The sequence below is a fragment of the Equus quagga genome, chromosome 13, assembly GCF_021613505.1.
Source record: "Equus quagga isolate Etosha38 chromosome 13, UCLA_HA_Equagga_1.0, whole genome shotgun sequence".
Taxonomy (NCBI): domain Eukaryota; kingdom Metazoa; phylum Chordata; class Mammalia; order Perissodactyla; family Equidae; genus Equus; species Equus quagga.
The window spans coordinates 9,812,825-9,839,720 of record NC_060279.1 but is presented as its reverse complement, the minus strand read 5'-3'; the positions used below and the strand labels follow the sequence as shown (position 1 = coordinate 9,839,720).

The 26,896-nt window shown below is 39.9% G+C and overlaps 1 protein-coding gene across 2 annotated transcripts in view; it reads right to left on the bottom strand.

Annotated features, from left to right (window-relative positions):
- RABGAP1L (RAB GTPase activating protein 1 like) overlaps positions 1–25,780 on the bottom strand; it is a 666,720-nt gene extending 640,940 nt beyond the window's left edge. Inside the window, exon 1 of one of the 2 annotated variants that reach the window (XM_046680643.1) lies at positions 25,597–25,780. The gene's annotated coding sequence lies outside the window, so the exon portion shown is untranslated. The remainder of the gene's footprint in view (positions 1–25,596) is intronic. The other variant, XM_046680642.1, reaches the window with a different exon arrangement.
- Positions 25,781–26,896: the final 1,116 nt, after the last annotated feature.

The window sequence follows — 26,896 nt, the reverse complement described above, 5'->3', positions numbered from 1 at the left end:
GTGAGCTGACCAGCTTTTCTGCAGGTTGGGGTGGAACGGAAGCAGGGGTCTATGCAGAAGATACAGACATTCTGAACTGTTCAAAGTTTAACCATATGCATTCATTACTTTTTAAATAAAAACACTGACTATAAATACTACATTTCTCACTAGAAAGTAGTTAAAATTATTTAACTGCTTGCCAGAACACCACTAAATCCTTCAGAAATTATTTCGACTTAATTTTGAATCAAAATGGAAAAAGTGAGTATTAGCTATTACTTTGTGAGGTTAACTATCCCTGCATCTTCATCATTTACCTGAAACTCAACTACGTAGAAAGTATCCTTGTGAGTTTCTACCTACCATCTTCTATTTAATAAATATCTTTGATTGTTCAGTGAAACATCTTGCATCTCTACGAAAATGAGTTTGAGCATTAGTGTCCAAAAGTGACTAGAAGACAACATCTAACTCTTGGAACTAAAAAAAATTAAAATTAAACCATGGGGCCAGCCCAGTGGTGCAGCAATTAAGTTCACATGTTCCGCTTCTCAGCGGCCCGGAGTTCACTGGTTCGGATCCCGGGTGCAGACATGGCACCGCTTGGCAAAAGCCATGCTGTGGTAGGAGTCCCACGTATAAAGTAGAGGAAGATGGGCATGGATGTTAGCTCAGGGCCAGGCTTCCTCAGCAAAAAGAGGAGGACTGGCAGTAGTTAGCTCAGGGCTAATCTTCCTCAAAAAAAAAAAAATTAAACCAAATTTTAAAGTAAACATACATAATGAACCAGTGATCCATCTGCAAAAATCTGTCCCAGATAAACAGCTGCCAATATTTGAAAATACCATTACAAGGGTTAATTGTAATGGTATAAATACCATTACCAACTGGTAATAAATACCATTACAAGGATAATATTAGCATTGCTTTCAATGGGGGGGGGTGGGGTAGGGGGAGAAAGGAGGCAATCTAAATTTGTGACAATAAGGAAATAGTTCAATGGGTTACGTGGCAGTACACTGCCACTGAACTGTCACAGAAAGATAATCAAAATATACTAGGTCTATTATAAGCTTATTTTTTATTAATTGTGTGTTTGTTAAACAATGTATTGGGAGAAGTAGAATTTCATTTTTACTTATATCCTCCTTTTAAATTTGTTACAATGATCACATACTACTCAGGATTTTAAAATAAAGTCAGAAAATTTCAAGAAATAATTATATGAATGTATAATTTTATATTTCTTTAAATAAAACAAAAAAATCATTTTAATTACTGTAGTCCCTCCTTCTCTGCGGTTTCACTTTCCACAGTTTCAGTTACCTGCGGGGTCAATGGTGGTCCAAAAATACTAAACGGAAAATTCCAGAAATAAACAATTGATAAATTTTAAATTGCCCAACATTCTGAGTAGCATGATGCAATCTCACACAGTCCCACCCAGGACAGGAATCATCCCTTTGTCCAGCGGATCCACAGTGAATATATTACCGGCCTACAGTCACTTAGTAGCCATGTTAGTTATCAGATCACCTGTTACAGTATTGCACTGCTTGTGTTCGACTAACCCTTATTTTATTAAGTGATGGTCCCAAAGCTCAAGAGTAATGATGATGGCAATTTGGATATGCCAAAGAGAAGCCATAAAGTGCTTCCTTTAAATGAAAGAGTGGAAGTTCTCCATTTAAGAAAGAAAAAAAAATCGTATGCTGAAGTTGCTGAGATCTATGGCAACTTTTATTACAGTATATTGTTATAATTGTTCTATTACCAGTTATTGTTGTTAATCTCTTACTGCACCTAATTTATAAATTACACTTTATCAAAGGTATGTAAGTATAGGAAAGATCATAGTATAAAAATGGTTTGGTACTATCCACGGTTTCAGGCATCCACTGGGGGTCTTGGAATGTATCCCCCACAGATAAGGAAGGACAACTGTACATGTAAAACCTAAACGAAATAAAATTTAAAATTATCCTTCAAAGTACTTTAGCTCTATAATTCTCAAAGCAAGCTGCATACAATTTTCTTCATCTCAACTGGGATATTTACTTACTGAACAGTCCATAACCAGTAAACTCTGAAGTTAGATCCAAAGCATCTCCTGGTCTCCCCACATTTCCCAGATCCTGTCATCAGAAACGAGAGGATGGCAGAGAGCACTGACAGATTTCTCCCAGATTCTTCCTATTCCTAGAATCACATTTCAATGGAGTGTATGAATCCTAAGAGGTTAAGAATCATTGCCCTGTGGCCGAGTGGTTAAGTTCACGCGCTCCGCTTCAGCGGCCCAGGGTTTCGCTAGTTCGGATCCTGGGCACAGACATGGCACTGCTCATCAGGTCACAATGAGGTGGCATCCCACATGCCACAACTAGAGAGATACACAACTAAAATGTACAGCTATGTACTGGGGGATTTGGGGAGAAAAAGCAGGAAAAAAACAAAAAAGAAAAAGAATCATTGCCCTCTACAGCTAACAAGAATATGAGCAGGGAAGGGATGCCACCATAACTCCACCATACAATCCAGGAATCATGTTCCTTGGTATTTACTTAAAGGAGTTGAAAAATTATGTCCTTACAAAACCTGCACATGTATGTTTACAACACCTTTATTCATAATTGCCAAAACCTGGAATCAACCAAGATATCCTTCAATAGGTGATTGGATAAATAAATAATAATCTAGACAATGGAATACTATTCTTTGCTAAAAAGAAATGAGATATCAAGCCATGAAAACACATGGAAGAACTTTAAATGCGCAGTACTAAGTAAAGCCAATCTGAAAAGGCTATATACTACATAATTCCTGCTATCTAACATTCCAGAAAATGCAAAATTATGGAGACAGTAAAAAGATCAGTGGTTGCCAGAGGTTACAGGGGAGGGATGAAAAGGTGGAGCACAGAGGATTTTTAGGGCAGTAAAACTATTTTGTAGGATACTATAGTGGTGGATACAAGTCATTATACATTCATCCAAACCCATAAAATGTACAAAACCAAGAGTGAATCCTAATGTAAACTACAGACTTAGGGTGATTATGATGTGTTAACATAGGTTCGACTGTAACAAATATACCACTCTGATGCCTGTTGTTGAGAGTGGGGTAGGCTCTCTTGATGCTGAGTGGAGAGAGGGGATAAATGAGAACTCTCCGGTACTTTCCGCTCAGTTTTGCAGTAAATCTAAAACTGCTCTGAAAAATAGTCTATTCAAAAGCAAAAATAAGTAAAAATAGCATCATGGGGTTAAAAGCAGGAAGATAAAAGGAGGCTGGTCATATAACTTGAAAGCCTTGTTGCCACTTTATTCCCAAGGTTTGCTGACATTTTGAATGAATGCATAATCATGGCCCTTTCTGGTCAATCATCTTTCAGAGTGTGAAATTCCGGAGAATGCTAGGTTGGAGGATTGGGCGAGCAGTGGAGGGCCTGGGGCTCTAGAATCAACAGATTCAAATTCACCAACTGAGCACCACTAATCTACTAAACAGTTTTCCACACATCTTTGGTATTCTTGCTGCGCCCACCAAATTTTAATTCCTATGGCAAATAGTTTTTTCCTTCACCTTCTGCCATTGGAGCAGGCTTCTCCATAATCCTTCCTTATAACAATTTATATTTCAAAGAGATTTGATTCTCTTCCTTTTAACACTTTTCCCTTTGGCACTTTACAGGCATTTGTAAGCATGGTCTCTCTAGGACCAGTGCAACTGACCCCATCTTACCAACAGAGTAATTAAGAATGGTTTTTCAAGAACTGAGACCTCTCGTCCAGTTCAGGCCAGTTGAGACCACCAACCCATCCACTGGGCCTGCACAAACACCCAATAAGTGACCCTTTTGACATCAAGGAGCCGAAAACTCCACCATTTTGTGAACATGAGTCTTATGAAGAGCCGTGAAGCTTGACTATGCTTGTGTAGATCAACAATTACCTCACTTCTCCTTACCTCCAATCATGCATCTCCACACTTCAGACAGCCTTGCCCTTCATCCCATAAATTTTGTCCCAAGCCCTGAATCAGGGAAACAGATCTCAGAGCATACGCCTCCTGTCTCCTTGCTGATTGATCTAGCAATAAAGCTGTTCTCTTTTCCTAAAAGCTGATGCCACAATAACTGGCTTTTTTTATGCACATCAGGTAGGAGAAGCCCAATTTTGTGCAGTAAGACTGAGGAGAGGACCAAATCAAAGAAAAAAGGATGTATACCACCTATCACTTAAGCCAAGTTCCATAAGGTGCTACAAGGATACTTCCACTTATATCCCAATGGCCTGAATTAGTTATATGGCCACTCCAGCTTCCAAGAAAGGCTGGGAAATGTTGTCTCTATTATGGGTGACCATGAGCCCAGGTTAAAATGCTACCACTTCAGAAGAAAAGAAAGACAGCTATTGAAGGACAATTAACAGGCTCTCTCACACTCATCCTTATATCCTTGCCATAACAACTGACAAAGATATAGCTGGCACTCAATAAATATTTTATTATTTCTTAAATCAATTCAACTGAAAAAAATCAGTTATTGAAAGCCTCCTATATCAATTTCAAGTTCCTCTGCTTTAAGATTCCTTCATAAACTAGTACCATCCTCCTAATGTAATCTTTCTTTTTTTTTTTTCTTTTTCTCCCCAAAGCCCCCCGGTACACAGCTGTATATTCTTCGTTGTGGGTCCTTCTAGTTGTGGCATGTGGGACGCTGCCTCAGTGTGGTTTGATGAGCAGTGCCATGTCCGCGCCCAGGATTCGAACCAACGAAACACGGGGCCGCCTGCAGTGGAGCGCGCAAACTTAACCACTCGACCACGGGGCCAGCCCCTCCTAATGTAATCTTATTTCTTAATATTTAAGGGACAATTTAGTGTGCTCCATAAAAGCACAGATCTTAGAACTCAACTGCTTGAGTTTAAATGCCAGTTCTGCAACTTAGTAACTGTGTGCTCTCAGGTGAGTAACATAATGTTTCTGTGCCTCAGGTTTCTCATGTGTAAAATGATGATGATGATAATAATAATACTGACCTTCTAGGGTTATTTGCAGATTAAATGGATGAATGCATGTAGTACACTTAGATCAGTAACTGAAACAGAGAAACCATTCAATCAGTGGCTAGCTACTATTACTCCCCCCATCATTACTGGCCAACTAATTGTCCCATGGTCTTTAAGTTATCTTCTAGGCTTTATCAGACCCCAGTCTAAGATAGTCATTTTTACTTTTGTTCTACCACTTGAATTCATGATAACTGCTTCAATCTTTTGATCTTGAGATATGCAATTTTCCATAACTTTGTTTATATTGTTTGGTCTCAACAGTAAAGCTTTTCTTTTTCCTCCTGTTTATCTAATGCCTACAAGCCTCACCTCAATCCCCCCTCCCTCATAAAATCTTCATTGTTTATCTTACTATTTCTGGTTAAATTGTATGAATTGGAGGAGATCTTCAAATACCTATATTCTAAATAAAGGGATTTGCAAAATGTAAAATGATGCTGTTTTCTCACTATTTTGTTTTAGAAATAGTTACTTTTCATTATATATTATATATTTCATTATATATTATATATTTTGCATATGTTATTTATGTTAACATGCAGTGGGTTATTACTGTTATTTTTAATGAATAAATAAGCATTTAAAATTATCAATTTTAATTTCTAATAGAGTAAATATCCCCATATACATATCCAACAACTTACCTTTGGTCACGTTGTTCCCTTTACCTAAAGCACCCTTTCTCTCTCATCTGGCCACATCTAGATGCTACCAATCCTTCAACTCAGCTCAATAGCTACCTCTTTCATCATCTCCTACCCCTCCTACTGCAAATGACTGCTTCCTACTTGAATTGCCAATGCACTTTATCTGAACTTCCTGTAAGATGAAGATCTCTATATGATGTATCTTCCTTGAGGGCAGACTATTAATCTTCTGTCCCCAGCTTAGCTCACAGTGGGCATAAATGAATGCTTCTACAATGGATATTTCTAAAACTTAACAAATAATCGATAACAAACTATATCTCAGAGAACAAGAAACAAGAATATAAATATAAAATGACCTTTAAAAACTAAGAATGGGTAGACAAATGTAACTGCAGATTTAAAGAGGACCTATAAAGACACTGGGTCCAACTTCTGATTATCCCTTCAAAGTGTTTCTCTCAGTCAGAGTTCTTAGTTATTAAGGAAAAAAAAACAAATTATAGCTACCTAAGCAGAAAGGAATTCATTTAAAAAGTATCTCCAGAACAGCAAGGAACTGACTTATAAGGGCCACACAGCCAAGAACATGCCCCGAAGCATGCCTCAGCCTATCCAGTGATGACACCATGGCTGCTCTACTGCTGCTGCTGGGCACAGATGTCATAGGTTGCACAGCCCACACTACCAACAGTATAGGCACTTGGTGGATGTCCCACTTAGAACCACTGCCTCTGCTGCTTCTAAAACTCAATGAGATTGTGGCTACCGCTACCATGCAGCACCAGAATGGATTTTGTACAGTGCCATCTTCTCTATATTACTAGCTTCCAGTCCAAACTTGGAGGTAGGTGTATTTCACTGTTAGAACCTAGGTATGTACCCATGCCCTAGATGAAAAGGGGGCTGAAATTAAAGCATCTCACATTTTCAGCTTTTCTAGTAAAAGGAAGGCTCTGACTCATAAATTAGGGGAATTTGGCGAATACAGGAAAGGGGTTCAAACGCTGAAAAGCAAAAAAATGGCAAACATTCACTATTCATAACAACCCCTACTGATAACATTCAGGCGACCAAATTATCCTAAATAACAATTATCAAAACTATATGGCGCTTAGAATCAAAGTATTGTGCCACAGACAACTTGTTGGTTACAAGGGAAAAAATAAACTTTATAATAGAACAATTAGATTTTGTCACCACTTTACCCAGAGATCAATCTCAGCATCACTAAGAGTATGACAAACATATGCCTCCAGAGACAATGTATTATGATATACACAGCACCAACTATGAATACTGGTGCCCAAAATGTTTTAATTTAAACAAGTTTTTAGATCTAGCTTTCAGCTTAGAGGAAATACAGGATACAGAAAAAAATCAGACAAATTAAAATATGGGACATTTTACAGGACAACTGGCTGTCTGGACAGCCAGAGAAGAAAAAGGAAAAAGTAGAGAGATGCATTGTAGATTAAAATGGATGTAAGAAATTTACAACTAAATGCAACTGCATGGTCCTTGATTATATTTTGATTTGAACAAACCAGCAGTAAAAGACTTGTTATGGGCTGAATTTTGTCCCCCTAAAATTCATATGTTGAAGACCTAATCCCCAGTACATCAGAATGTGGCTATATTTGGAGGTAGGGCCTTTAAAGAGATGACTAAGTTAAAAATGAGGTCATTAGGGTAGGCCCTAATCCAATCTGATTGGTGCCCTCATAACAGGTGGAAATTGGATACACAGAGATACCAGGATGTGCACACAGAGGAAAGACCATGTGAGGACACAGAGAGAAAGTGACCACCTGCAAGCCAAAGAGAGAGTCCTAAGGAGAAAGAAAACCTGCCAACACCTTGATCTTGGACTTCTAGTCTCAAGAACTGTGAGAAAATTAATTTCTATTGTTTAAGCCACACCCAGTCCATGGTTATTTTGTTATGGCAGCCCTAGCAGACTAATACAGATATTTTTGGTAGAAGTGGCAAAATTTTAATATAGGCTGGGTTTTTGATAATAGTAAAAAATTGCTAATTTAGTTAGGTGTGATAATGTGAGAATATGATTATGGTTATGTAAGAAAACGTTCTTATTTTTGAGAGATGTGTTTAAATATTTAGGGACAAAATAAATCAATTTCTGTAATTTGCAGTGTTACACCAAAAAAAAAAGAGATGAAGATGACAAGTGTAAGAACTGCTAAATTTATATGGTTATGTGGATATTAAGTAAACTACTTTCTCTTCTTACAAATTTGAAATTTTCCATAATGAAAAGTTAAAAGAAAACATACCTACATGATACTGATTTAAAGAGAAAAACTGACCATACAACAGAACAGAGATTCCAGAAATAAATTTCCACAACTAAAAGACTCACATGAGGAACAAAAGAAACACAATAATAGAGAAAACTGTAATTATTCACTCAAGAAATATTTCTTGAGTGCATACTATGTGCCAAGTAATGTGCATACAGAGGTGAACAAAAGAGACATGGTCCTGTTCCATGGGTTCATATTCTAATGGAGGAAAGAGATGTGACAAAACAAAATAGACAGAAATAAATACCAGTGAACAGAAGAAAATTATATAAATATGTAAGTTTTTAGAAACAATCCTTTTTTTCTTTTAAAAAATTTCCTCTTCCATCCCTAAAAGTGAGTTCCTCAGGATTCCATTCTGGGCCTCTTCTACTCTACTCACTCAGTCTCAACTAGTACCTTTCTAACTCAGACATCTCAAGTCTCATAACTACGTCAAGTTGCCCACAGACACCTCCAATGTTTACCTCACAGACATCAAACCGTGAACCCATATTTTTCCCCCCAAAACTCTGTTCCTCCTTTAATTCCTCTTGGTAAACCTGCCCAAGAATCAGTGACTCCTCCTCTCTCACCTCTAAATCTAATATACCACAAAGTCCTATTGATTTTACCTCACCAAAACTTCTTAAATCTATCCACTCCTCTCCAACTTAACTTCTTCCACCCTACTTCACTTACCTGGATTATTGTAATAATTTTCTAAATTGTCTTCCTGACTCCAGCCTTACTTCTCTCCAAATTCATTCTACACACCTAGGCCAAAGCAATCTCTCTACAACAAAAATCTGATGTCACATTATCTTAGAATAAAGCCCAAACTTCTTAAATGATCAGTAAGGCATTATGTGGCCCCTGCTTACCTTTACAGCTTCATTTGTTACCACTTCCTCTCCTCCCTCCCTCATACACACTGTTGTCCAATCCATACTGAACTTCCTTTTTTCATTCTTCAAATTTGCTATGCTCTTCTTCCCTGCCTCTGGGCCTTCACATCTGTTCTCACCCTCCAGCACTCCCCTATCAAGTTCCCTGGCTAACTCCTACTCCTCCTCAGTTAGACATCATCTCTCTTCTGGGTAAGATGCCCCTCCTCCGAGCTAGCACTGCAGCTCATATGGCCCTCTCATTATACTTATCACAGAGCAGTGAAACTGCCTACATCCCCATTAAACCATAAACTCCATGAGGGAGGGTCTCTAAGTGAACACTTAGTACCTACTACATCAAAGGCCTTGTCTGAATACATTAACTCTATTAACAATGATTACTAAACTGATCTTCATCTTCATATGATTCACCTTCAGTTGGACCCCAAAATTTCATATTATTTTTTTCAAACCAAAAAGTCCTGACATCTTATTCTGTGGGAAGATTATCTATTTCACCCTTAAGACTCAGAAAACTGCTGGAATTTCTTACAAACGTCATTTTATTTTCACTTCAAATATGAAACTTACAAAAAGTTCCAGTTTTCAAAGCTGAGCAGTTACAATCCTATTTCCCCTTTCCTCCTTATTCTAATTTCCTTGACCTCTCAAACATTCTGCGAATAAGTTTGCTACAGGGAAAGCACCTTTCCAGATACACGTATAAAGATATTTCACTGCAGAAATACCATTATTTTTAAGATTCAAAACTGGTAGCTTAACAAATCATCCTCCTATCTAAGGTAAACAGGCAGCATCCATTATCATCATGTTTTTGTCAAATAATAAGGTTTTTGAATTACTCTCATCAAACATTGAAGAATATTTCCCTCAAGCATCATCCAAAAACTAGTCCTGAAATAAAACTAGACCATGAGAAATTCTCCCAGGTAAATAACCCTACTTTTAAAAAACAACTTAACTGAATTAAAAACATTAATTAGAATTATTTGGGAAGCAGAGCATCCCAACATTTCTCAAGAACATTCAACTATAAGCAAAATGTGTTACACTTAGAGTTGTCAGATAAAGCACAAGACACCCAGTTTAAATTTGAATTTCAGATAAACTACAATTTTTAGTATAAGTATGTCCCAGATATTGCATGTATTTTTATTTGCTAAATCGGGCAACCCTGGTTACACTAACAAAATGATCAGAGCTAGCAAAATCTGACTTTGTTTATACTTTCTTCATTATAAAAGTTACTTAAATTTCAATGCTATCATTCTAACACAATCAGATTTTAGTGCATTCCTCATCTTTTTCTAATATAATTTAAATGGTTATATTCACCATTCCTAAAATGTATAGGCATTTCTTTATGCTAATATAGTCTTATTTTTTTATTATTTTTTAATATTATTTTACACTACATAATGGTTCTCAGAATACATGTATCATAACTTAAAGTCTCCTACTGTTGGAAATTTAAGTTGCTTCCAATATGCTGCTACTATAAATAGTGCAGCTGGGCCTGCCCTGTGGGGCAGCAGTTAAGTTCACACTCTCTGCTTTGGCAGCCTGGGGTTCAGTGGTTCAGATTCTGGGCATGGACCTATGCACCACTGTCAAGCCATGCTCCGGCAGACGTCCCACACATGAAGTAGAGAAAGATGGGCATGGATGTTAGCTCAGGGCCAATCTTCCTCAGCAAAAAGAGGAGGATTAGTGGCAGATGTTAGCTCGGGGCTAAGCTTCCTCAAAAATTAAATAAATAAACAAGGCTGCTGTGAATATTCTCCTGCATACACCTGTTTTTAAAAAACAGTTGACTCAAATTTCCTGATATTTATAGTAAATACCAGAAAGATCAGTTCAATCTAGTACTTGGATATGCCAAAGAAACTCATCTTAATTTGATCATCAAAACAGAAATCATGGGGGCCGGCCTGGTGGCACAGTGGTTAAGTTCGTGGCTCTGCTTCAGAAGCCTGGGGTTCATGGTTCAGATCCCTGGTGCAGACTTGCACACCACTCCTCAGGCTGTGCTGTGGTGGTGTCCCACAAGAAAAGTGGAGGAAGACTGACACAGATGTTAGCTCAGGGCCAATCTTCCTCATCAAAAAAAAAAAAAAGAAAAATGAAATCATATTGCAGATTTAATCCTTTCCCCCTCCCGCCAGATCCAAACCCATGAACCCCGGGCCGCCAAAGCGGAGGAAGCGAACCTAACCACTATGCCACCATGCTGGCCCCTAATCTTTTTAATAATCCAGATACACCAAGAAACCTGACTCTGCAATCAGAATTGACTCTCCAATGCTGTCAGTAATCTTGCAAATATAAATATGCACTACTGGTTTCAAGAGAAGACAGTAAGAAAGTAAGTCACAGCACAAATTCATCAAGGCCATTAGAACAGAACTCAAAGCTCACATTAAGCTAATAGCAGGCCTTTCAACGGCAGGGATTTTAGAAGCAACCTAATTCAATCTCTTTCCTCTCCCATCCCCACCTATTTTCCAGAGGAAGAAAGTAAGGCATAATGAAGTGAAATAACTTTAAAGAAAGTCTTAAAGCTAGTTAGGGGCAAGAATATCTGCTTCCTTCAGTTATCAACAAAATTTTATTGAGTGCTTTATTCGAAGCTCTAGAGATACCAGAAATGAAAAAACAGTTAAGTCCCTGCTCTCAAGGAGTTTACATGCTACTGGGGGCTAGGAAGAAAGGAGTAAATAAAAAAGGAAGGAAGGCATTTTCTATGATAGGGATAAGTATTTTGAATTAAACTACACAGGGCAACGTGGCAGAGCAAGGCAGATCAAGGGACCACTTTAGATTGGGTGGTTTGGGGAAAGACTCAGAGAAAATGAAAAGAGAGCCGAGATTTGAATAGCAAGGAAAAGTCAGCAACAGAAAAATGTAAGGAGAGAGCATTCTGATTAGAGATTCTCTTATATCTAACTTTTAGTCAGGGTACAGCAGGGGGTGAAGAGTAGGCTGGCAATGTCTCTACTGATCAAAATGTGTACCACTTAAGTATAAAAGATACTACAAACAGGTTCAATAATAAATATGGCACTAACTCAATTTTTTTCAAGTGATACACAAATTCAGATAAAATATTGTCATAGAAAAATATCTAAATTGTGATGATTTAACTTAATCTACTTTGGAAAGATGTATAAAATAATTAACAAACTTTTCAGTAATCACATCTGAAGGTAACGAAGTAAAGACTTCAAGATTTATAGATAACAAAATCTTTAGAAGAAATAAAGATTTTCAAATAAGATGAAAAATTAACATTAGTTAGAAACTTCAATTTCCAACTTTTCTCTTAATTTTTGACACCGGCATAAACAACAGCTTAAGACTTTTTTCCAGCAAACTATTTATCTCAAATAAATGATGCTAGGGATATTAGGTTCAGAGAATAAGATGTTTGTTTTCAGTCAATACTTCCACTCTTTTTAAAAATCAGTTATTTTTAATACACGTATACATTACTTTCCCCACTACAGTCAAGTTTCTGAAAGACATGGTTTATACCTTACACTTCTCTACATTCCTCCACAGCACCTAACGCGGTGCCTTGCAAACAGCAGGGATCTAATGAAAAGGCAGATCCCACTAGCAGTCGCAGCATTACAGATCTCAATAGCTTGTGGCATTAAAGGGGATAAAAAAATACTTTGTTCCTAGAAATGTCTTAACACATCATCACAAAGGAATAATTCAACAGTCCATAAGTCTTGGATAAACTGGATTCTGCTCAATGAAAAATCATTCTCTAATCAAGTAAGCAGTTTAGTATTGTAAGCATTTTAGTAACTAAAAAAAACAACCACCCGTCTGGTTTATGAGGTTTTAAACCAGAATACAGATGTTATTCCACATCTGATCCAATCTGGTTCCACCTGTAAGCCTTCACATAAAGCCACAGGCCCTCCCCATCCATGTCTTCCATTGGAGGTCAAGAGCATTGGTGCTAAATTTCTGCCATTATTCCCCAGGTCACTCAATTTTCCCTCACCATATTTCTTGGTTTGTTGCTGTCAATTAAAGTTACTAATAAACAAGGAATAGTGAGGACTTTAGCTTGGTAACAGGGCCAAGAATACCTACCACATATGCAGCACCTTCCATACACCAGACACCTATTTTATTTATTTTTTTTTTTTTTTGAGGAAGATTAGCCCTGAGCTAACATCTGCCAATCCTCCTCCTTTTGCTGAGGAAGACTGGCCCTGAGCTAACATCTGTGCCCATCTTCCTCTACTTCATATGTGGGATGCCTACCACAGCATGGTGTGCCAAGCGGTGCCATGTCCACACCTGGGATCCGAACCTGTGAACCCCAGGCCACCGAAGCAGAATGTGCGCGCTTAACCACTGCACCACTGGGCCGGCCCCTATTTTATTTCTTAAATTTCACAGACTCGTGAGATATTTCATTGTACAGATATATAAACCCAGAAGTAAGGTTACTTACCCAAGGTCACACAGCTGGTAAGTCTGGCAGATTCAGGGTTCTTTCCTCCCCAAGAAATAGATCAATAACAATCTCATTATAAAAAGGCCAAGATGATGGCAATAAAAGGCACAGCCACCAATACAAGTGAACAAGGTCAGAAAGCAGCAAGTCCAGGAAAAAAAACTCTACCATCTTTTCCACTCACTTTAAACCCACTGCCACCATAACAATCACAAGCTTGACAAGGGCTTGGAGAAAGTTTTGCAAGCTGGTAATCAAATTTAGAGACTAAATAATTTGCTGTCATATAGCTCAAAGACTGTTGTTTGGTTTTTAGTTAAAAGGCTTTTTCCCCCTCCCCAAGGCTCCAGTACATAGTCGTATATTCTAGTTGTAAGTCCTTCTAGTTCTTCTGTGAGCCGCCACCACAGCATGACTACAGACAGACAAGCAGTGTGGTTCTGCACCCAGGAACCAAATGCAGGTCACTGAAGCAGAGCACGCTAAACTTTAACCTCTTGGCCATCAGGGTTGGCTCAAGACTGTACTTTTATATACTAATTATTATTCACTTTAAAAGATTTTCAATTAATAAAGTTAATGATAAATAGATACACAGATCCAATTCAGCTCTAACATACTTTACAAATTCATACAAAAAGTATTACTGAAGTCCTACTAAGTGCCAGACACAAGAAAGAAAGGAAGAAGGAAACAGTTATGAGAACTTGGACTATGTGCCAGGAACTGTGCTATATCTCCTCTACATTCATTAACTTATTCAAGATAAATAACCTTAGGCAGTAAATACTATTATTCCCATTTTACAGATAACATCCTCAATGCCACACAGAGCTAAGATTCAAACATAGGGTAGACCAATTTCAGAGCCCTCAACAAAATAGTTTTTGCTCCTGAAAAGCCTACAGTCTAATGCAGAAACAGACAAATTACAACATAATGTTATTAATATCAAAAGAGGGAGGAAAACAGGATGCTCTGAAAGCACAGTTGAGAGATTTCTAACCAAGTCTACAGTCTCAGTGAAAGTTTTCAAGATAATGGTATCTATGCTAAGACCACAACTACAAGCCACCCAGAAGAGAAAGATGATCTGGTCCACACTCTACAAAAGTACTCAGTACCAAAATGGTCAAGAAGCTTAACTCTGATATCTTATAGAAGAAAATAATTTCTAGCCAATGTTATATAGCAATTACCGTCTGTACTCAACTATGCCTTCACAAATGCATTATACAGACCATATATTTAACCTTTTCTTGGTAACAGAAAACATGACACATTTTCATTATTATCCTATACTATTAGAAATACAATCGATACCCTAAAGCTAATTAGATTGTGCAAGGTTGTTTTGCTTATACTAGCTATGGTTTTCAGATTTGGTTTTTGTATACACAGTTTTTCCTACTTTCTTCACTGCTATCATGTCAACAATCTCACTGTCCTATTATCAGCACATGTGTTTATGATAGCATCTTGCCACTTCTAAATTATTCCTTCTTCTAATCTGCTACCTTAGAAAACCACAAGCATCATATATAAAATAAAAAGAAGTTCTCAGGCAGAGCTAAAAATTACTTATAAAAATTACATCTGCTTTGGGATTTTTGCAGTGTGTCAGAGAGATGAGGAGGTGCCACTGGTTCTATGTAGGTAAAGAGTTAATTTCAAATTTTCATACTTCTATCTAAAATGTCTATTACCTTCTTTAAACTCAACTCAGATATTCCAGGCAGCCTTACCTGAAACCCCAGACCAGGTTATACAACCCTCTGAAGTTTTTCTGTAAGACACATCCTATGCTGCCCCATCCTTCCTACACTCCACTGTATTTGTATGTTTGCCCAATACAACTGTCAGTTCCTTAACAGACTCTTATCCCTGCTTCTCTAGCACCAAACCCATACTCTGCCATATAAATGCTTGTTGAATAAAACAATGTCAGAGAATGAAACCAACCGTATAAAGAACCATAAAGCCATAACACTCCAAACAATAAAAACGACCTTTCATACTCATAATGATATTAAATTTCTTCTGAAAATACACATTCAGGAAATCTAAATTTAACAGAAAGACAAGAAGAGTATTAAGTATAAGCAAGTGACAACATACTATTAAGCTGTTTTACCCACCACACCCTCAAAAAAGTCTTTTGATTTTGGGGGGGGGGGGAAAGCAAAAATACATAACTGTATTTTTCCAAGGCAACTAAACACTTTTGTTCAGCCTAAGTGCAAAAAATGGACATTTAAAGAATGGTGACTGTTGACAATCCAAGCTAAAATAAAAAAGTTATTTTGGGTGTATCTAGCTATTCTGAGGTATTAGAACAGAAGAAAAGTCACCCATTAAGAAGACTCATAGATTCTTGCTGTCAGAAGGATCTTAGAGGTCACCTAATGTTATTTACATATACTTCTCCTCACTGCAGAAGGAATTCAGGTTGCTACAGATCATCCAGTCCACTTTTTATTCGCTACAACCCCACATTTCTACCCTCCTTTGCCTTTTACTCACTGACCCTCTCAACCCACACAAAATATGTCTTCTACTTTGCAGACAGTAGCCTTTCAAATATTCATTTTTTTACTTATTTTATGGCATTAGTGATTACAAAGTAATATACATGCTTATCTATTTCAAAGATTTCTTTGGTTTCTCAAAAATTATCCAGCAAAATGAAAACACCAGGTGTTCTTTTGTAAACCTTACTTTGTCTGATTCTCATAACTACCCTATGAAATAGACAAAACAAGTATCATCATCCCCATTTAAAGAATCATCAATATAGAGTGGTAGTTGAGAGTCACTATGAGACAGATTTAGGAGCAGGAGAGACTTGCTTCTTAAGAGCTGTGTGGGGGCCGGCCCTGTGGCCGAGTGGTTAAGTTCATGCGTTCCGCTTCAGCAGCCCAGGGTTTCACTGGTTCGGATCCTGGGTGCCGACATGGCACTGCTCACCAGGCCATGCTGAGGCGGCGTCCCACATGCCATAACCAGAAGGACCCACAACTAAAAAAAATATACAACTATATGGCAGGGAGCCTTGGGGAGAAAAAGGAAAAATAAAATCTTTAAAAAAAACCGAGCTATGTTATCTTAAACAAGTTACTGACTTCTCTAAGCCCGTTTCCTCATCTGCAAACCGGGACTAATATTATAATGGTTCCTACCTCATACAGTTATTGTGTAGATTAACTAGATAATGCATATTATCTTATATAATAACTAAGCCATATAAACACTCAGTTAATGTTAGTTCATCATTATTATTTTTATGCAAAAAGAAAAAACTGCAAATCATCTATTCTCTCTGAATCTCACAGCAGCCCTAGATCAAGAATGAAGGTCTTGTGTTCCTCCCACATTGTCTTATTTTATGGCATTAGTGATTACAAAGTAATATATGTGCTTATCTATTTCAAAGATTTCCTTGGCTTCTCAAAGCCTTGTTTTTGGTCATTTGCAGCTTAATAACTATTTCTCTTCCTCTCTCCCAGCCCTCGGCCAACTGAAATTTCTAAAATATACTATTATCATCCTCTTCCATTTTCAGAATGAAATTCTCAAAAGTACAAAACTGCTAAAGTTCGAATTTAGAACAGTAAATTATCAGTGGAACATAATAAAGTTCCACTCTGATTAGCATGCAAACATAGTGAAATAAAAGCAAAATGGGAAGTATCACATTAATTGCTAAACAAATCAGCTCCTCTAACTTACCGTTATTAGATTATCTTTTAAAAACTTTAGCTGATATCTTCAAATGGTAGACACTGCAATTTTATTGTTTGTGAAACCAATGCCACTGAAGAAACCTGTTTCATATCAAAATGACTGGAACTGTTGACAAGAAATATAAAATACATGTTGGAAGATTTTTTAAAAAAAGAAAAAAACTTAGAGGCCTAGACTTATTAGTAAAAAATTAAGCTACATAACTGCTGCATAAAAAATTATGTTTTTCTAAAGATTGGCACCTGAACTAACATCTGTTGCCAATCTTCTTTTTTTCCCTTCTTCTTCTCCCCAAAGCCCCCCAGTACACAGTTGTATATTCTAGTTGTAGGTCCTTTCTGGTTGTGCTAGGTGGGACGCCACCCCAACATGGCCTGATGAGCAGTGCCATATCCATGCCCAGGATCCGAACCGGCAAAACTCTGGGCTGCCGAAGCGGAACACGCAAACTTAACCACTGGGCCACACGGCCAGCCCCCATGCATAAAAATTTTATAGGTTCACTTGTACTGGCAAATAGGTGGCCCTAGGATTTGAATAATAATATCTATTTCATTTTTCCATTAACTTTACTAGGAAGCTTGGGTTAGTGTTAGAGTCAATTCTAGAATATTGAGAGAAAAAATAGATGGAGAAAAGAAGAAATTAAATGAATTACAATTGAGTACCAACTTGATAGGCAGTAATATATCTTTGCACAGGAAGACCAGGACAAAGGCAAATCAAAACATCAGTCCAGGGGCTGGCCTGGTGGTGCGGTGGTTAATTTCACACGCTCCACTTCGGCAGCCCAGGCTTCACCGGTCTGTATCCCAGGCACAGACCTATAGACAGCTCATCAAGCCATGCTGTGGCAGATGTCCCACATATAAAAAGTAGAAGAGGGGCATAGATGTTAGCTCAGGGCCAATCTTCCTCATCAAAAAAAAAAAAAAAAGAGGAGGATTGGCAGTAGATGTCAGCTCATGGCTAATCTTCCTCAAAAAAAAAAAAAACATTAGTCCAAACATGACCATTAACAGCATAGCAAATAGGAGGCAAAGATTTAAAATGAAAGAACACAGTTCATGAAAGAAGAGCTTTGTGGAAACAAAACAATAAATAAATGAGATCTGATGGCAAATAGCTGCTGAAATAACAAAATTACTAGGAAAAAACCTAGGAAACCATATTGTCTGCCAGTATATGTATAAGCTGCCTTCAATGATTGACTTTTCACCAAAGTATAATCTATTCAGTGTCACACCAAGATAAATTTACTACAGAGAAACTACTCAAGTAAATACCTAATAACCACTCTAACAACCACTTGCATTTATATAATGCTCTTAGCAGAGGGCCTCAAGATAACAAATACATCTTGAAGCACAGAATAAATACTCCAGGAGCCAGCCCAGTGGCACAGCAGTTAAGTGTGCAAGTACCACTTCGGCGGCCCAGGGTTCGCCAATTCGGATCCCCAGGGCAGACATGGCACTGCTTGGCACACCATGCTGTGGTAGGTGTCCCACATATAAAGTAGAGGAAGATGGGCACGGATGTTAGCTCAGGGCCAGTCTTCCTCAGCAAAAAGAGGAGGATTGGCAGCAGTTAGCTCAGGGCTAATCTTCCTAAAAAAAAAAAAGAATAAATACTCTATATGGTTCATCAAAAACTAGTGTTATATGTCTCTTAAGCCTTAAAAACTGAAAACCACAGATTTGTCTTTTTTCTAAAAATAGTGTTTGTTATTTGCATCCGCTGTAGTAGACGTCTAATTTTAAAGTGCTGTATCTGCTAATAATGAGGGCAGAGTATGAGTGTGTATGTAGGAGAGGGGAGAGGTTGAGAAGTCCTTCATTGGTACGTTAATGAATTCTACACTTGTCTTTTAAAATGTGCTCCTTTCCTGGAACTCTGGCATACACAAAAAAATCCCTTTGGGTTTGCATTACTTTCATATTTGTGAATATTTCACATGATAGTCTTCAAAAAGCCAGACACTTGTTTTCAGTTATTTGCTAGATAGACTGTATTTTCACCACAAATTCCAAAAACAAATGGGGGAGGGGGGTGTGTGTACATACGTACATACATAGATACAAACACATACATCTATGTGTAGGTGTGTATCTTTAGAAAATGTTTGCATAGTTTAAATTAAGGACATCACATCACACTACGTACCACAAAAAATGATGGTAGAAAATCTGGAAGGATTCTAAATAAACTCAATTTGTGAAGCCTAACACATCTCAAAAAAAAAAGTCTCTGTGCTGACATGATTAGCTACTCCATTCAACTGGTGTGAGGTATCTGAGGCACGCTGCACTCAAACTCTTATCATGCTATTTGGGCTGTGCTATCTTGTTGAGCAGTTCATATGAAGCCTTCTAAAGTGACAGGACAGTATACATTTCAGAAGCTTAAATAAATGAGGGAAACAATATGGCAAAGACACAAGTCACACTTATTTTGGAACCAAAGCTCATCGAAAAGTTCTCTGTCAACCATCCAGAAAAAAGCCCAGCTTTTTACCAACCAAGGAGTTATTTACTATAGCAACTTCATTACCAAGATTACCAAAATTTTCCACACACTTCCAACAGTCTCTGTATGTGTTGTTACCTGGGCAACACTCTAAAAGGGCTTTTATCTTTATAGAACCAGTGGGTCAAATAAAAGTAAAGCTCTTCAAATTGTGCATCATTTCAATTAGAAGCAGTAATTGTGAAATCATCAACAGAAAGAAAACCTTGAGAACTACCATCAGTGCTTCCATTTGATTAAGAGACACAACCTACTGTCATTTATCTTCATCTCTAGCCACGTAGTTCCCCTGTAAAACAAGGTAAGCTCCATCCAGGACTTCAAAACATCCTCAGTCATATAGGCTGTCAAACACATAAATGCTGAAATCCAAGGTACTTCTCTGAGCAAAGAATCTATCAATCCCTCACAACTGACTGTGGTATGAAATACTCTGCCTTGCTGCCCCAAATTCTGAAAGCAAGTCAGCTCAGCTGTGGATCTGTATAAGCTGCCTTTCTGCCTGAACCAGCCAGACTTGCCTCCAAAAAATTAAGATCGAGTCATTTAGAAATCACATTTTAGAAGGTGCTTTGAAAAGACTTTCAAAATTGCTTCCTGCTCTGCTATAGCCAATTTGATGCTGTCTATTTGGCAAAACAAAAAATAATGGTATCTCCTTACAAAGAAAATATTTTCCCTTTCCAACAGTTTTAGGATTGGTAAACTCGAGGCTGTTCCTCTAACACTAATAATTTTTCCCTTCAGCTTTTACTCTAAGTGCTCTCGGGTCACATTCTAATCAGGAACACAGCATATAAAGCTTATTTAATGTTAAGAAATACTAGATAATTCCAGAGACAAAAATGAAAGATAAGCTGAAAAGCAGAAAGGAAAACTGGCATTCAAGGCTCTTCACCATCTGGTACTGACTCTTTCTTGCCTAGCTCTTTCCCTCTATGCCTTTGATCACCCTGGCCCCTGGCCCAGAAAGGCCTTTCTCTTCATACTATTTGTGGTATTTCAACATGTCCAAATCCTACTCATTCTTCAAAGCATGGTTTAAATGTCACCTCTTCCCTTACCCTAACAACTAAAAGTAATCTCTCCCTCCTCTCTCTAAACTGTTGTAGCGCCTTATTTTTATCTCTTCACCACACATTACTTTCTGCTGTACGTTATCTTTGTTTCCATATTTAATCCCCCACATAAACTTAAAACCCGCAGGGTCAAGGTTCATGCTTTATTCATCTCTATTCAAAGTGTTTAACACAATGTCTTGCATGTATTAAGTACTCCAATTGAGTTACATGAATGGCTTGGTTTAGGAGAGGACAGAAGTCCGCTAGAAACAACTCCAGATTAGGAGTCCAGAAATCTGGCTTTGCTAATAACTAGCTATATGACCCTGAACTTCAATCTTTTAGTTTGTCCATCTGCAAAGTGAAGAGGTTGAACTAAACCAGTGTTTAACAATAGGCTGTTATCCATAGCTGACTGTGAAATCAATTTGGGGATCAAAACCTAGGATTTTTTCTAATGAAATGAAATAGAATAGAAAATATGAAAGTGTGTTGTAGGCAGTGGTGTGCTGCAAATGTTTAACAACTGGCTATCCAGAGCAGGGGAAAACCCCAAATTGTACCATTTGCTGATTTCCCTGGTGTAAAGACTCCCATCACGGCCAGTTTCAAGCTACCCATATAATGTCACAGAATGTGGATGTGGAGCTGGGTGGGAAGAGAAAGGCACAACGGCTCTTGCAAACCAGTATGATGAGCCTGCTCCAGCAAGGACCTGAAAAGATAAGTATTGTTTCACCAAAGAGCTAAACAATCCCCTAGTCTCTTCCATGTGTACTACACAATGAAATAAATCTTACTCTTGGTGACATATGTAGTCTCTTCACCACCACAAGTTATATTTCTTTTCAAAAATGAGAGTAACAGGAATGCCTATTGATATTACCAGAAGGCAAATTACAGGCAGGGAAAATTTGCATTAGGAAGTATCAGCAAAGGGCAAGGTTCTCAGCCTTTGTCCAGCCCCACACACCTGAGGGACACAATACATTCCTATTAGTAGCAATGGCTCATTTAGCAAAGAGTTACAGGTGAGAGAAGAAGAGGAAATCCATACTATGGAAAAAATCCAAGTTACTGTGATATTTGTGCCCACGCCCCTACCCCACTGAGAACCTGGGTACAAAGAAAACCAGTGCTATAAAAAAGTAAATTTCCATACCTGACATTAGCCAGCCAAATTCTCCATCACAAGTTTGCATCCCTCAACAAGTCCTCTATTACTGAGAATTCCCCACTAGAATTAAGTTTTTGCCACGGACTAGAGACATGTTGAATTTAGAGTAGGCAAGGGAAAAACAGCACAGCAAACAGACTCATTAGTCTGTTGTTGGGCTTGATATTCTGGGAAAATCAGGCTTTTATTGAAAAAAATATTCTTATTTAAGCTTATTAAACTGGGTCAGGAGAGGGGAATTTTTTTGAATATATTTTTGGCTGTACTATGTCTATCACAACAACACCGTCTGTAACCAGATTTTTCATGAATGGTTATAAATAATTGTGTTTTCTATTTTTAAGGCTATTTTGAAAACAAGAAGGCTCAGAATTTAGCACAAATCTTAGCACAAATCTAACTCCACATCAACTGAATATATGTCTAGAAGTTTCCCAGGAAAATCTCCCAAAATTACACCAAAATATGACAAAAAGGAGTCAGCATGAGCACAAACTTGCTATACTCAAACAATTACCTGTTGAAGGGGTGCAACATAGAAAGTAAATGAAGTATGAAAAGGAGAATGTTGAGATACAAGTTCTGCTTAATTAAGGTCCACTGACGTTCACATACTTAAACCCAATTTCAAACACTGACCATAAAGCGAAATTCACTCCCCACTCTGAAAAGCCAAGAATCAAGTCAAGCAATGTCTTTCTCCATGCTCACAATATTTAACCTCTCCTTAAAAACTGAGTATGTTGGGACCGGCCCGTGGCCTAGTGGCTAAAGTTCTGTGCACTCCACTTTGGCAGCCTGGGTTCACAAATTCAGATCCCAGGTGCAGAACTACTCCACTCATCAGCCATGATGTGGAGGTATGCCACATACAAAGCAGAGGAAGATTGGCACAGATATTAGCTCAGGGCTAATCTTCCTCAAGCAAAAAAAAGAGAGAAGGATTGGCAATGGATGTTAGCTCAGGGTGAATCTTCCTCACAAAAAAAAGAAAAAAACTGAGCATGCTCAAGTCTGTACTTTCTCTGCCTCCACTGTTTGTGGTGGCAAATGCTCATAAGACTATCTCCATAAGAGATTACTGAGCTGTCTTTGCAGTACCAGAAGCGCGATTAGCCTTGGGCTGTTGGTCATCCTCAGACCCAGTGGCTGACCTGTTTATATAAGACAAGAGTTATACCGGTGTAGCAACTCATTAAAACCCGTGAGACACAGCAAAAAAGCTCTGTGCCTATGAATCTCATCGGCTACGGTATTCACTTCATTCTCCAAACACCCTCTATCCAGCCATAATCATCCCCACACCACTTCAAGACAATGGTACGCTGGAATACAAACCCAGTTCTACACCCTCAACACAAGAAATTTTTGCTACTTAGCTACTACTCTCTTCAAAGTTAATTTCTAGAAGCCTGGCTATCTCCCACTCATAATATTTTTACTTGGCACAACAGAATTTCTTCTTTTGACTACTCCAAAAGAATGGATAAAAGGACTTTCAGCTTTAATGCTGCACCATCTAAGTTCAAATAAATATAAAGTAATTAAACAAGTTCAAGTTTGGGCTAAGGCAAAGAAAAAAATTTTACGTACAAGTTTTTAGAAGTCACAAATTGAGAACTGGTGAGCTGATAAACATGAAAACTCCTGTTTCATATGCCTAATAAAATTCTGTCATTGAAATAAAAAATATAATAAAAAAAATCACTAGAATGAAAAATTACCTGAATCATGAAACAATTAGCATAGAAACAAAAATTCTCAGAATATCACAACTATAATATATAAAAATTCCCAACAAATAACTCAGACCAAAAAAAAAAACTTCATACATTTACAGTCACATCTTTTTACATTGGTTGGTATATTCACTACATGTCCAAAGAGTACTGGAACCTACTACCTTGTTTCCAGCTTTCTAGAATACAGTGTAGGCTACATAACATGTTCGCATATAAGCACTGCCCAACTACATCCACTTCTCCCCATATAACTTATCAATACATAATATCAGAGCACATTTTGAACTGATTTAATATAGACGCCAGTCTAACTCAGAGTCTCAACTAACTCCCCAAGCAGGTAAGCATTTAATACAATTTGATGATAATGCCTACATTAAATCCATCTGGTCCTTGTCCTTTGCAATTTCATTGTTAGTTTCTCTTGGGACTCTCTATTGAGATAATGAACCACAGGCCAGTTATCCAGTGCTAGCAGCTTGTGGACCAATATTTTCCATGGACAAAATCCACTTCCAATTTGACCACAAGCAAACTTCGTGCTTGTATCTTCTGACATCATCGTACTAGATATTATACAGAAGCACAGCAGAAGCCAAATATAAACACTATTATGAGAAAAGTCAGAAGGTTTCCATGAAATTGTGTTTTCAGAACTGTAACAAGCCACTACCTACCTCCCACCATGTACAAGAAAATTTAAATGTATTAAAAAATCCCTGGGGCCGGCCTGGTGGTGTAGTGGTTAAGTCTTCAGGCTCTGCTTCGGGGGCCCAGGGTTCGGGAGTTCAGATCCTGGGTGTGGACACACACACCACTCATCAAGCCATGCTGTGGCGGTGTCCCATATACAAAAAATAGAGGTAGACGGCACAGATGTTAGCTCAGGGCCAATCTTCCTCTCACACACACACACACACACAAATCCCTAAACCTTCCAGTACCAAAACGAAGGCCTTGAAATCAGTTTTCAAACAGACCTGAAATCTGCCAAGCAAGCAAAAGTTCTCCTTACCATCAGTGTAATATGGTTGGCTTTTCTCCTCTCTTGCATGAAACCCTCAATTCTGCAAGTGACCACCTAAATTGTAGTACACTTTCTAAAATAACCCTATCTGAGAGGTCCAAGGAGAATACCGAAGCACCTGGACAAGTTGCCTGGGACAAGAAACAAACCCTGTCAGTCCAGTCCCTGAGCACCGGGCCACCTCCCGCTGGCCGGTGGCCCCTTTCCACATGCTGACGCACTGCCCAGTCCTGCACCGTTGGCGACCAGTGCAAAGTACCATCCCAGTCTCAGAAACTTTGACTCAGTTATCAGGACACTGAGCACCCACAATCTGGGCAGGGGGGGCGGTTGTCATGGCCAGGCGGTCAACTTTGAAGCGGGCAATTCCGTGCAGGTAGAGATCTGCCCAGGACGCAGCCCATCCCAGACTGCAAAACCACAAGCATCAACATCAGGAGCGGAGCAAAGTACCGGGCGGAGACGGAGGAGGGCGAAGGCGAGACACGGGCACGAACAGAACCCCGAGTGGGGGTAAGAAAACACCCTAACCACACGCCCCCCGGACGCGGGCCGCAGGGAAAGCAAAGCCGGCAGCAGCCACAGCGCAGCAGCGGCGGCGGAGGCGGCGGCAATGTCAGAAGGGCAGGGCTGGGGCGGGCGAGCGCCGAAGTCAGCACGCCGCCCCCAGGTGAGGGGCACCGACCCCGCCCGCCCGCGCCGCGAGGAGCGGCCGCCCGGAGACCCGCGGGGTACACGAGGGGACTGGCAGTCCCGAGCCCGCCCCGGGTCTTCCTCCCGAGGTCCCCTCGCATCTCGTCCGGGTCCCGGCCCCCACCACGACCCTGCTCCGACTCAGCCCCGGCGCCAACACCCCCGGCCCGGCCGGCCGCTCCGCGCCGCCGGCCCGCCCGCCCCAGGAGGCCGCCCCCGTCTCACCTCGTCACGTCTCCGTGGGCAGGGCCGGAACAACTCTGCCAGGCGCCCGCGTCCCACCCGCCACCCCGCGCTCTGCGGCCGGGCCCGTCCCGTTCACTCGGCGGCCGCCAGGGCCCTGAGAGGGCGGAGGGAGAGGAGCGGAGCGCGGAGGAGGACCGCCCGGCAGGAAGAAGCGAGGGAGGGGCGGGCTGAGGAGGAGGCGGCGAGGGAGGGGCGGCTGAGGAGGAGGCGAGTCGGGAGCGCGCGCGTCCGGGCCCCTCTGCGCAGCGTGCGTGCTCCTGAGGGCTGAGGCGCCGCGTCTGCCCCCGGCGGCGGCGGCGCGCAGGCGCGTACACGTCCCTGGCTCGCTGGCTTTGGGCTGGGGCGGGGGAGTGAAAACCTGACAGAACCTGGGTTATGAGAGTGGGGACCCGGGACGCGGCGAGAGGTGCTCGCAACCCTCCCGAAGCTCCCGGAAGGGTAACCGCGCGGGTGAGGCAGCCCCCGCGGACGCGCTGCGGAGGGCCCCGAGCCCCGAGCGCGGTGGGCGGAAGCCCTGCCAAGCGGTTCCTGAGTCTTAGATCATTCTGAGGTTGAGGTGGTGGTTCTCACGCTCACAAACTTGGTTGACATATTTTCATTCTTAATGCCCAGTAATCCTCAGAGAAGTCACCTTAAAGAATACTCACTCTTCTCGCCAGTTACTCTTTTCGGCGCCTCTGTCAAGGCGTCTGTGTGCTTCGGTAGCGCTTCCCAGGCGGATGGCTCTGTGGGACTCGGGAGCTCGAGGAGGGAAATAACCTGCCGGGAACGGAGGAAACCGCTAAGCACGAGCCTGTATTCATGGGAAGGAAACCTGCCCCCATTTGCACCTTTTAATCCTTTGGGGCGATAATTTGGGGTGCGAACTAAGAAAATAAACCAATTCTTTCCTCAACAAATATTGTACTGATCCCTGAACTGTGGATATCCTTCCTAGATCCCGCAGCCAGAAATGACCTGTAAATTTTCCCAATTTCTTTAGCACTTTGGTTCTACAATTTCGTGGTACTTGATATATTCAACCTTATCTAAGTAAATCTGTGCAGTGTTATATCCCCCTAGAGAATCCTTGAGAACCTGCTTACCTCATTTTTGTATCTTCCACGATGCCTGACTTACAGAAAGTACTCCGTAAGTGTTATTTGCGTGAATAAGTGAATAGAAGTGCGGCCAGAGTTAACTATATATCCAATGATTTGAGCTCTGGAATGACTTCTTTAGTTTAAAATTCTCCCTTCTGTCCCACTTCAATTCCCCTGCACCCATTTCCTCACCTAGA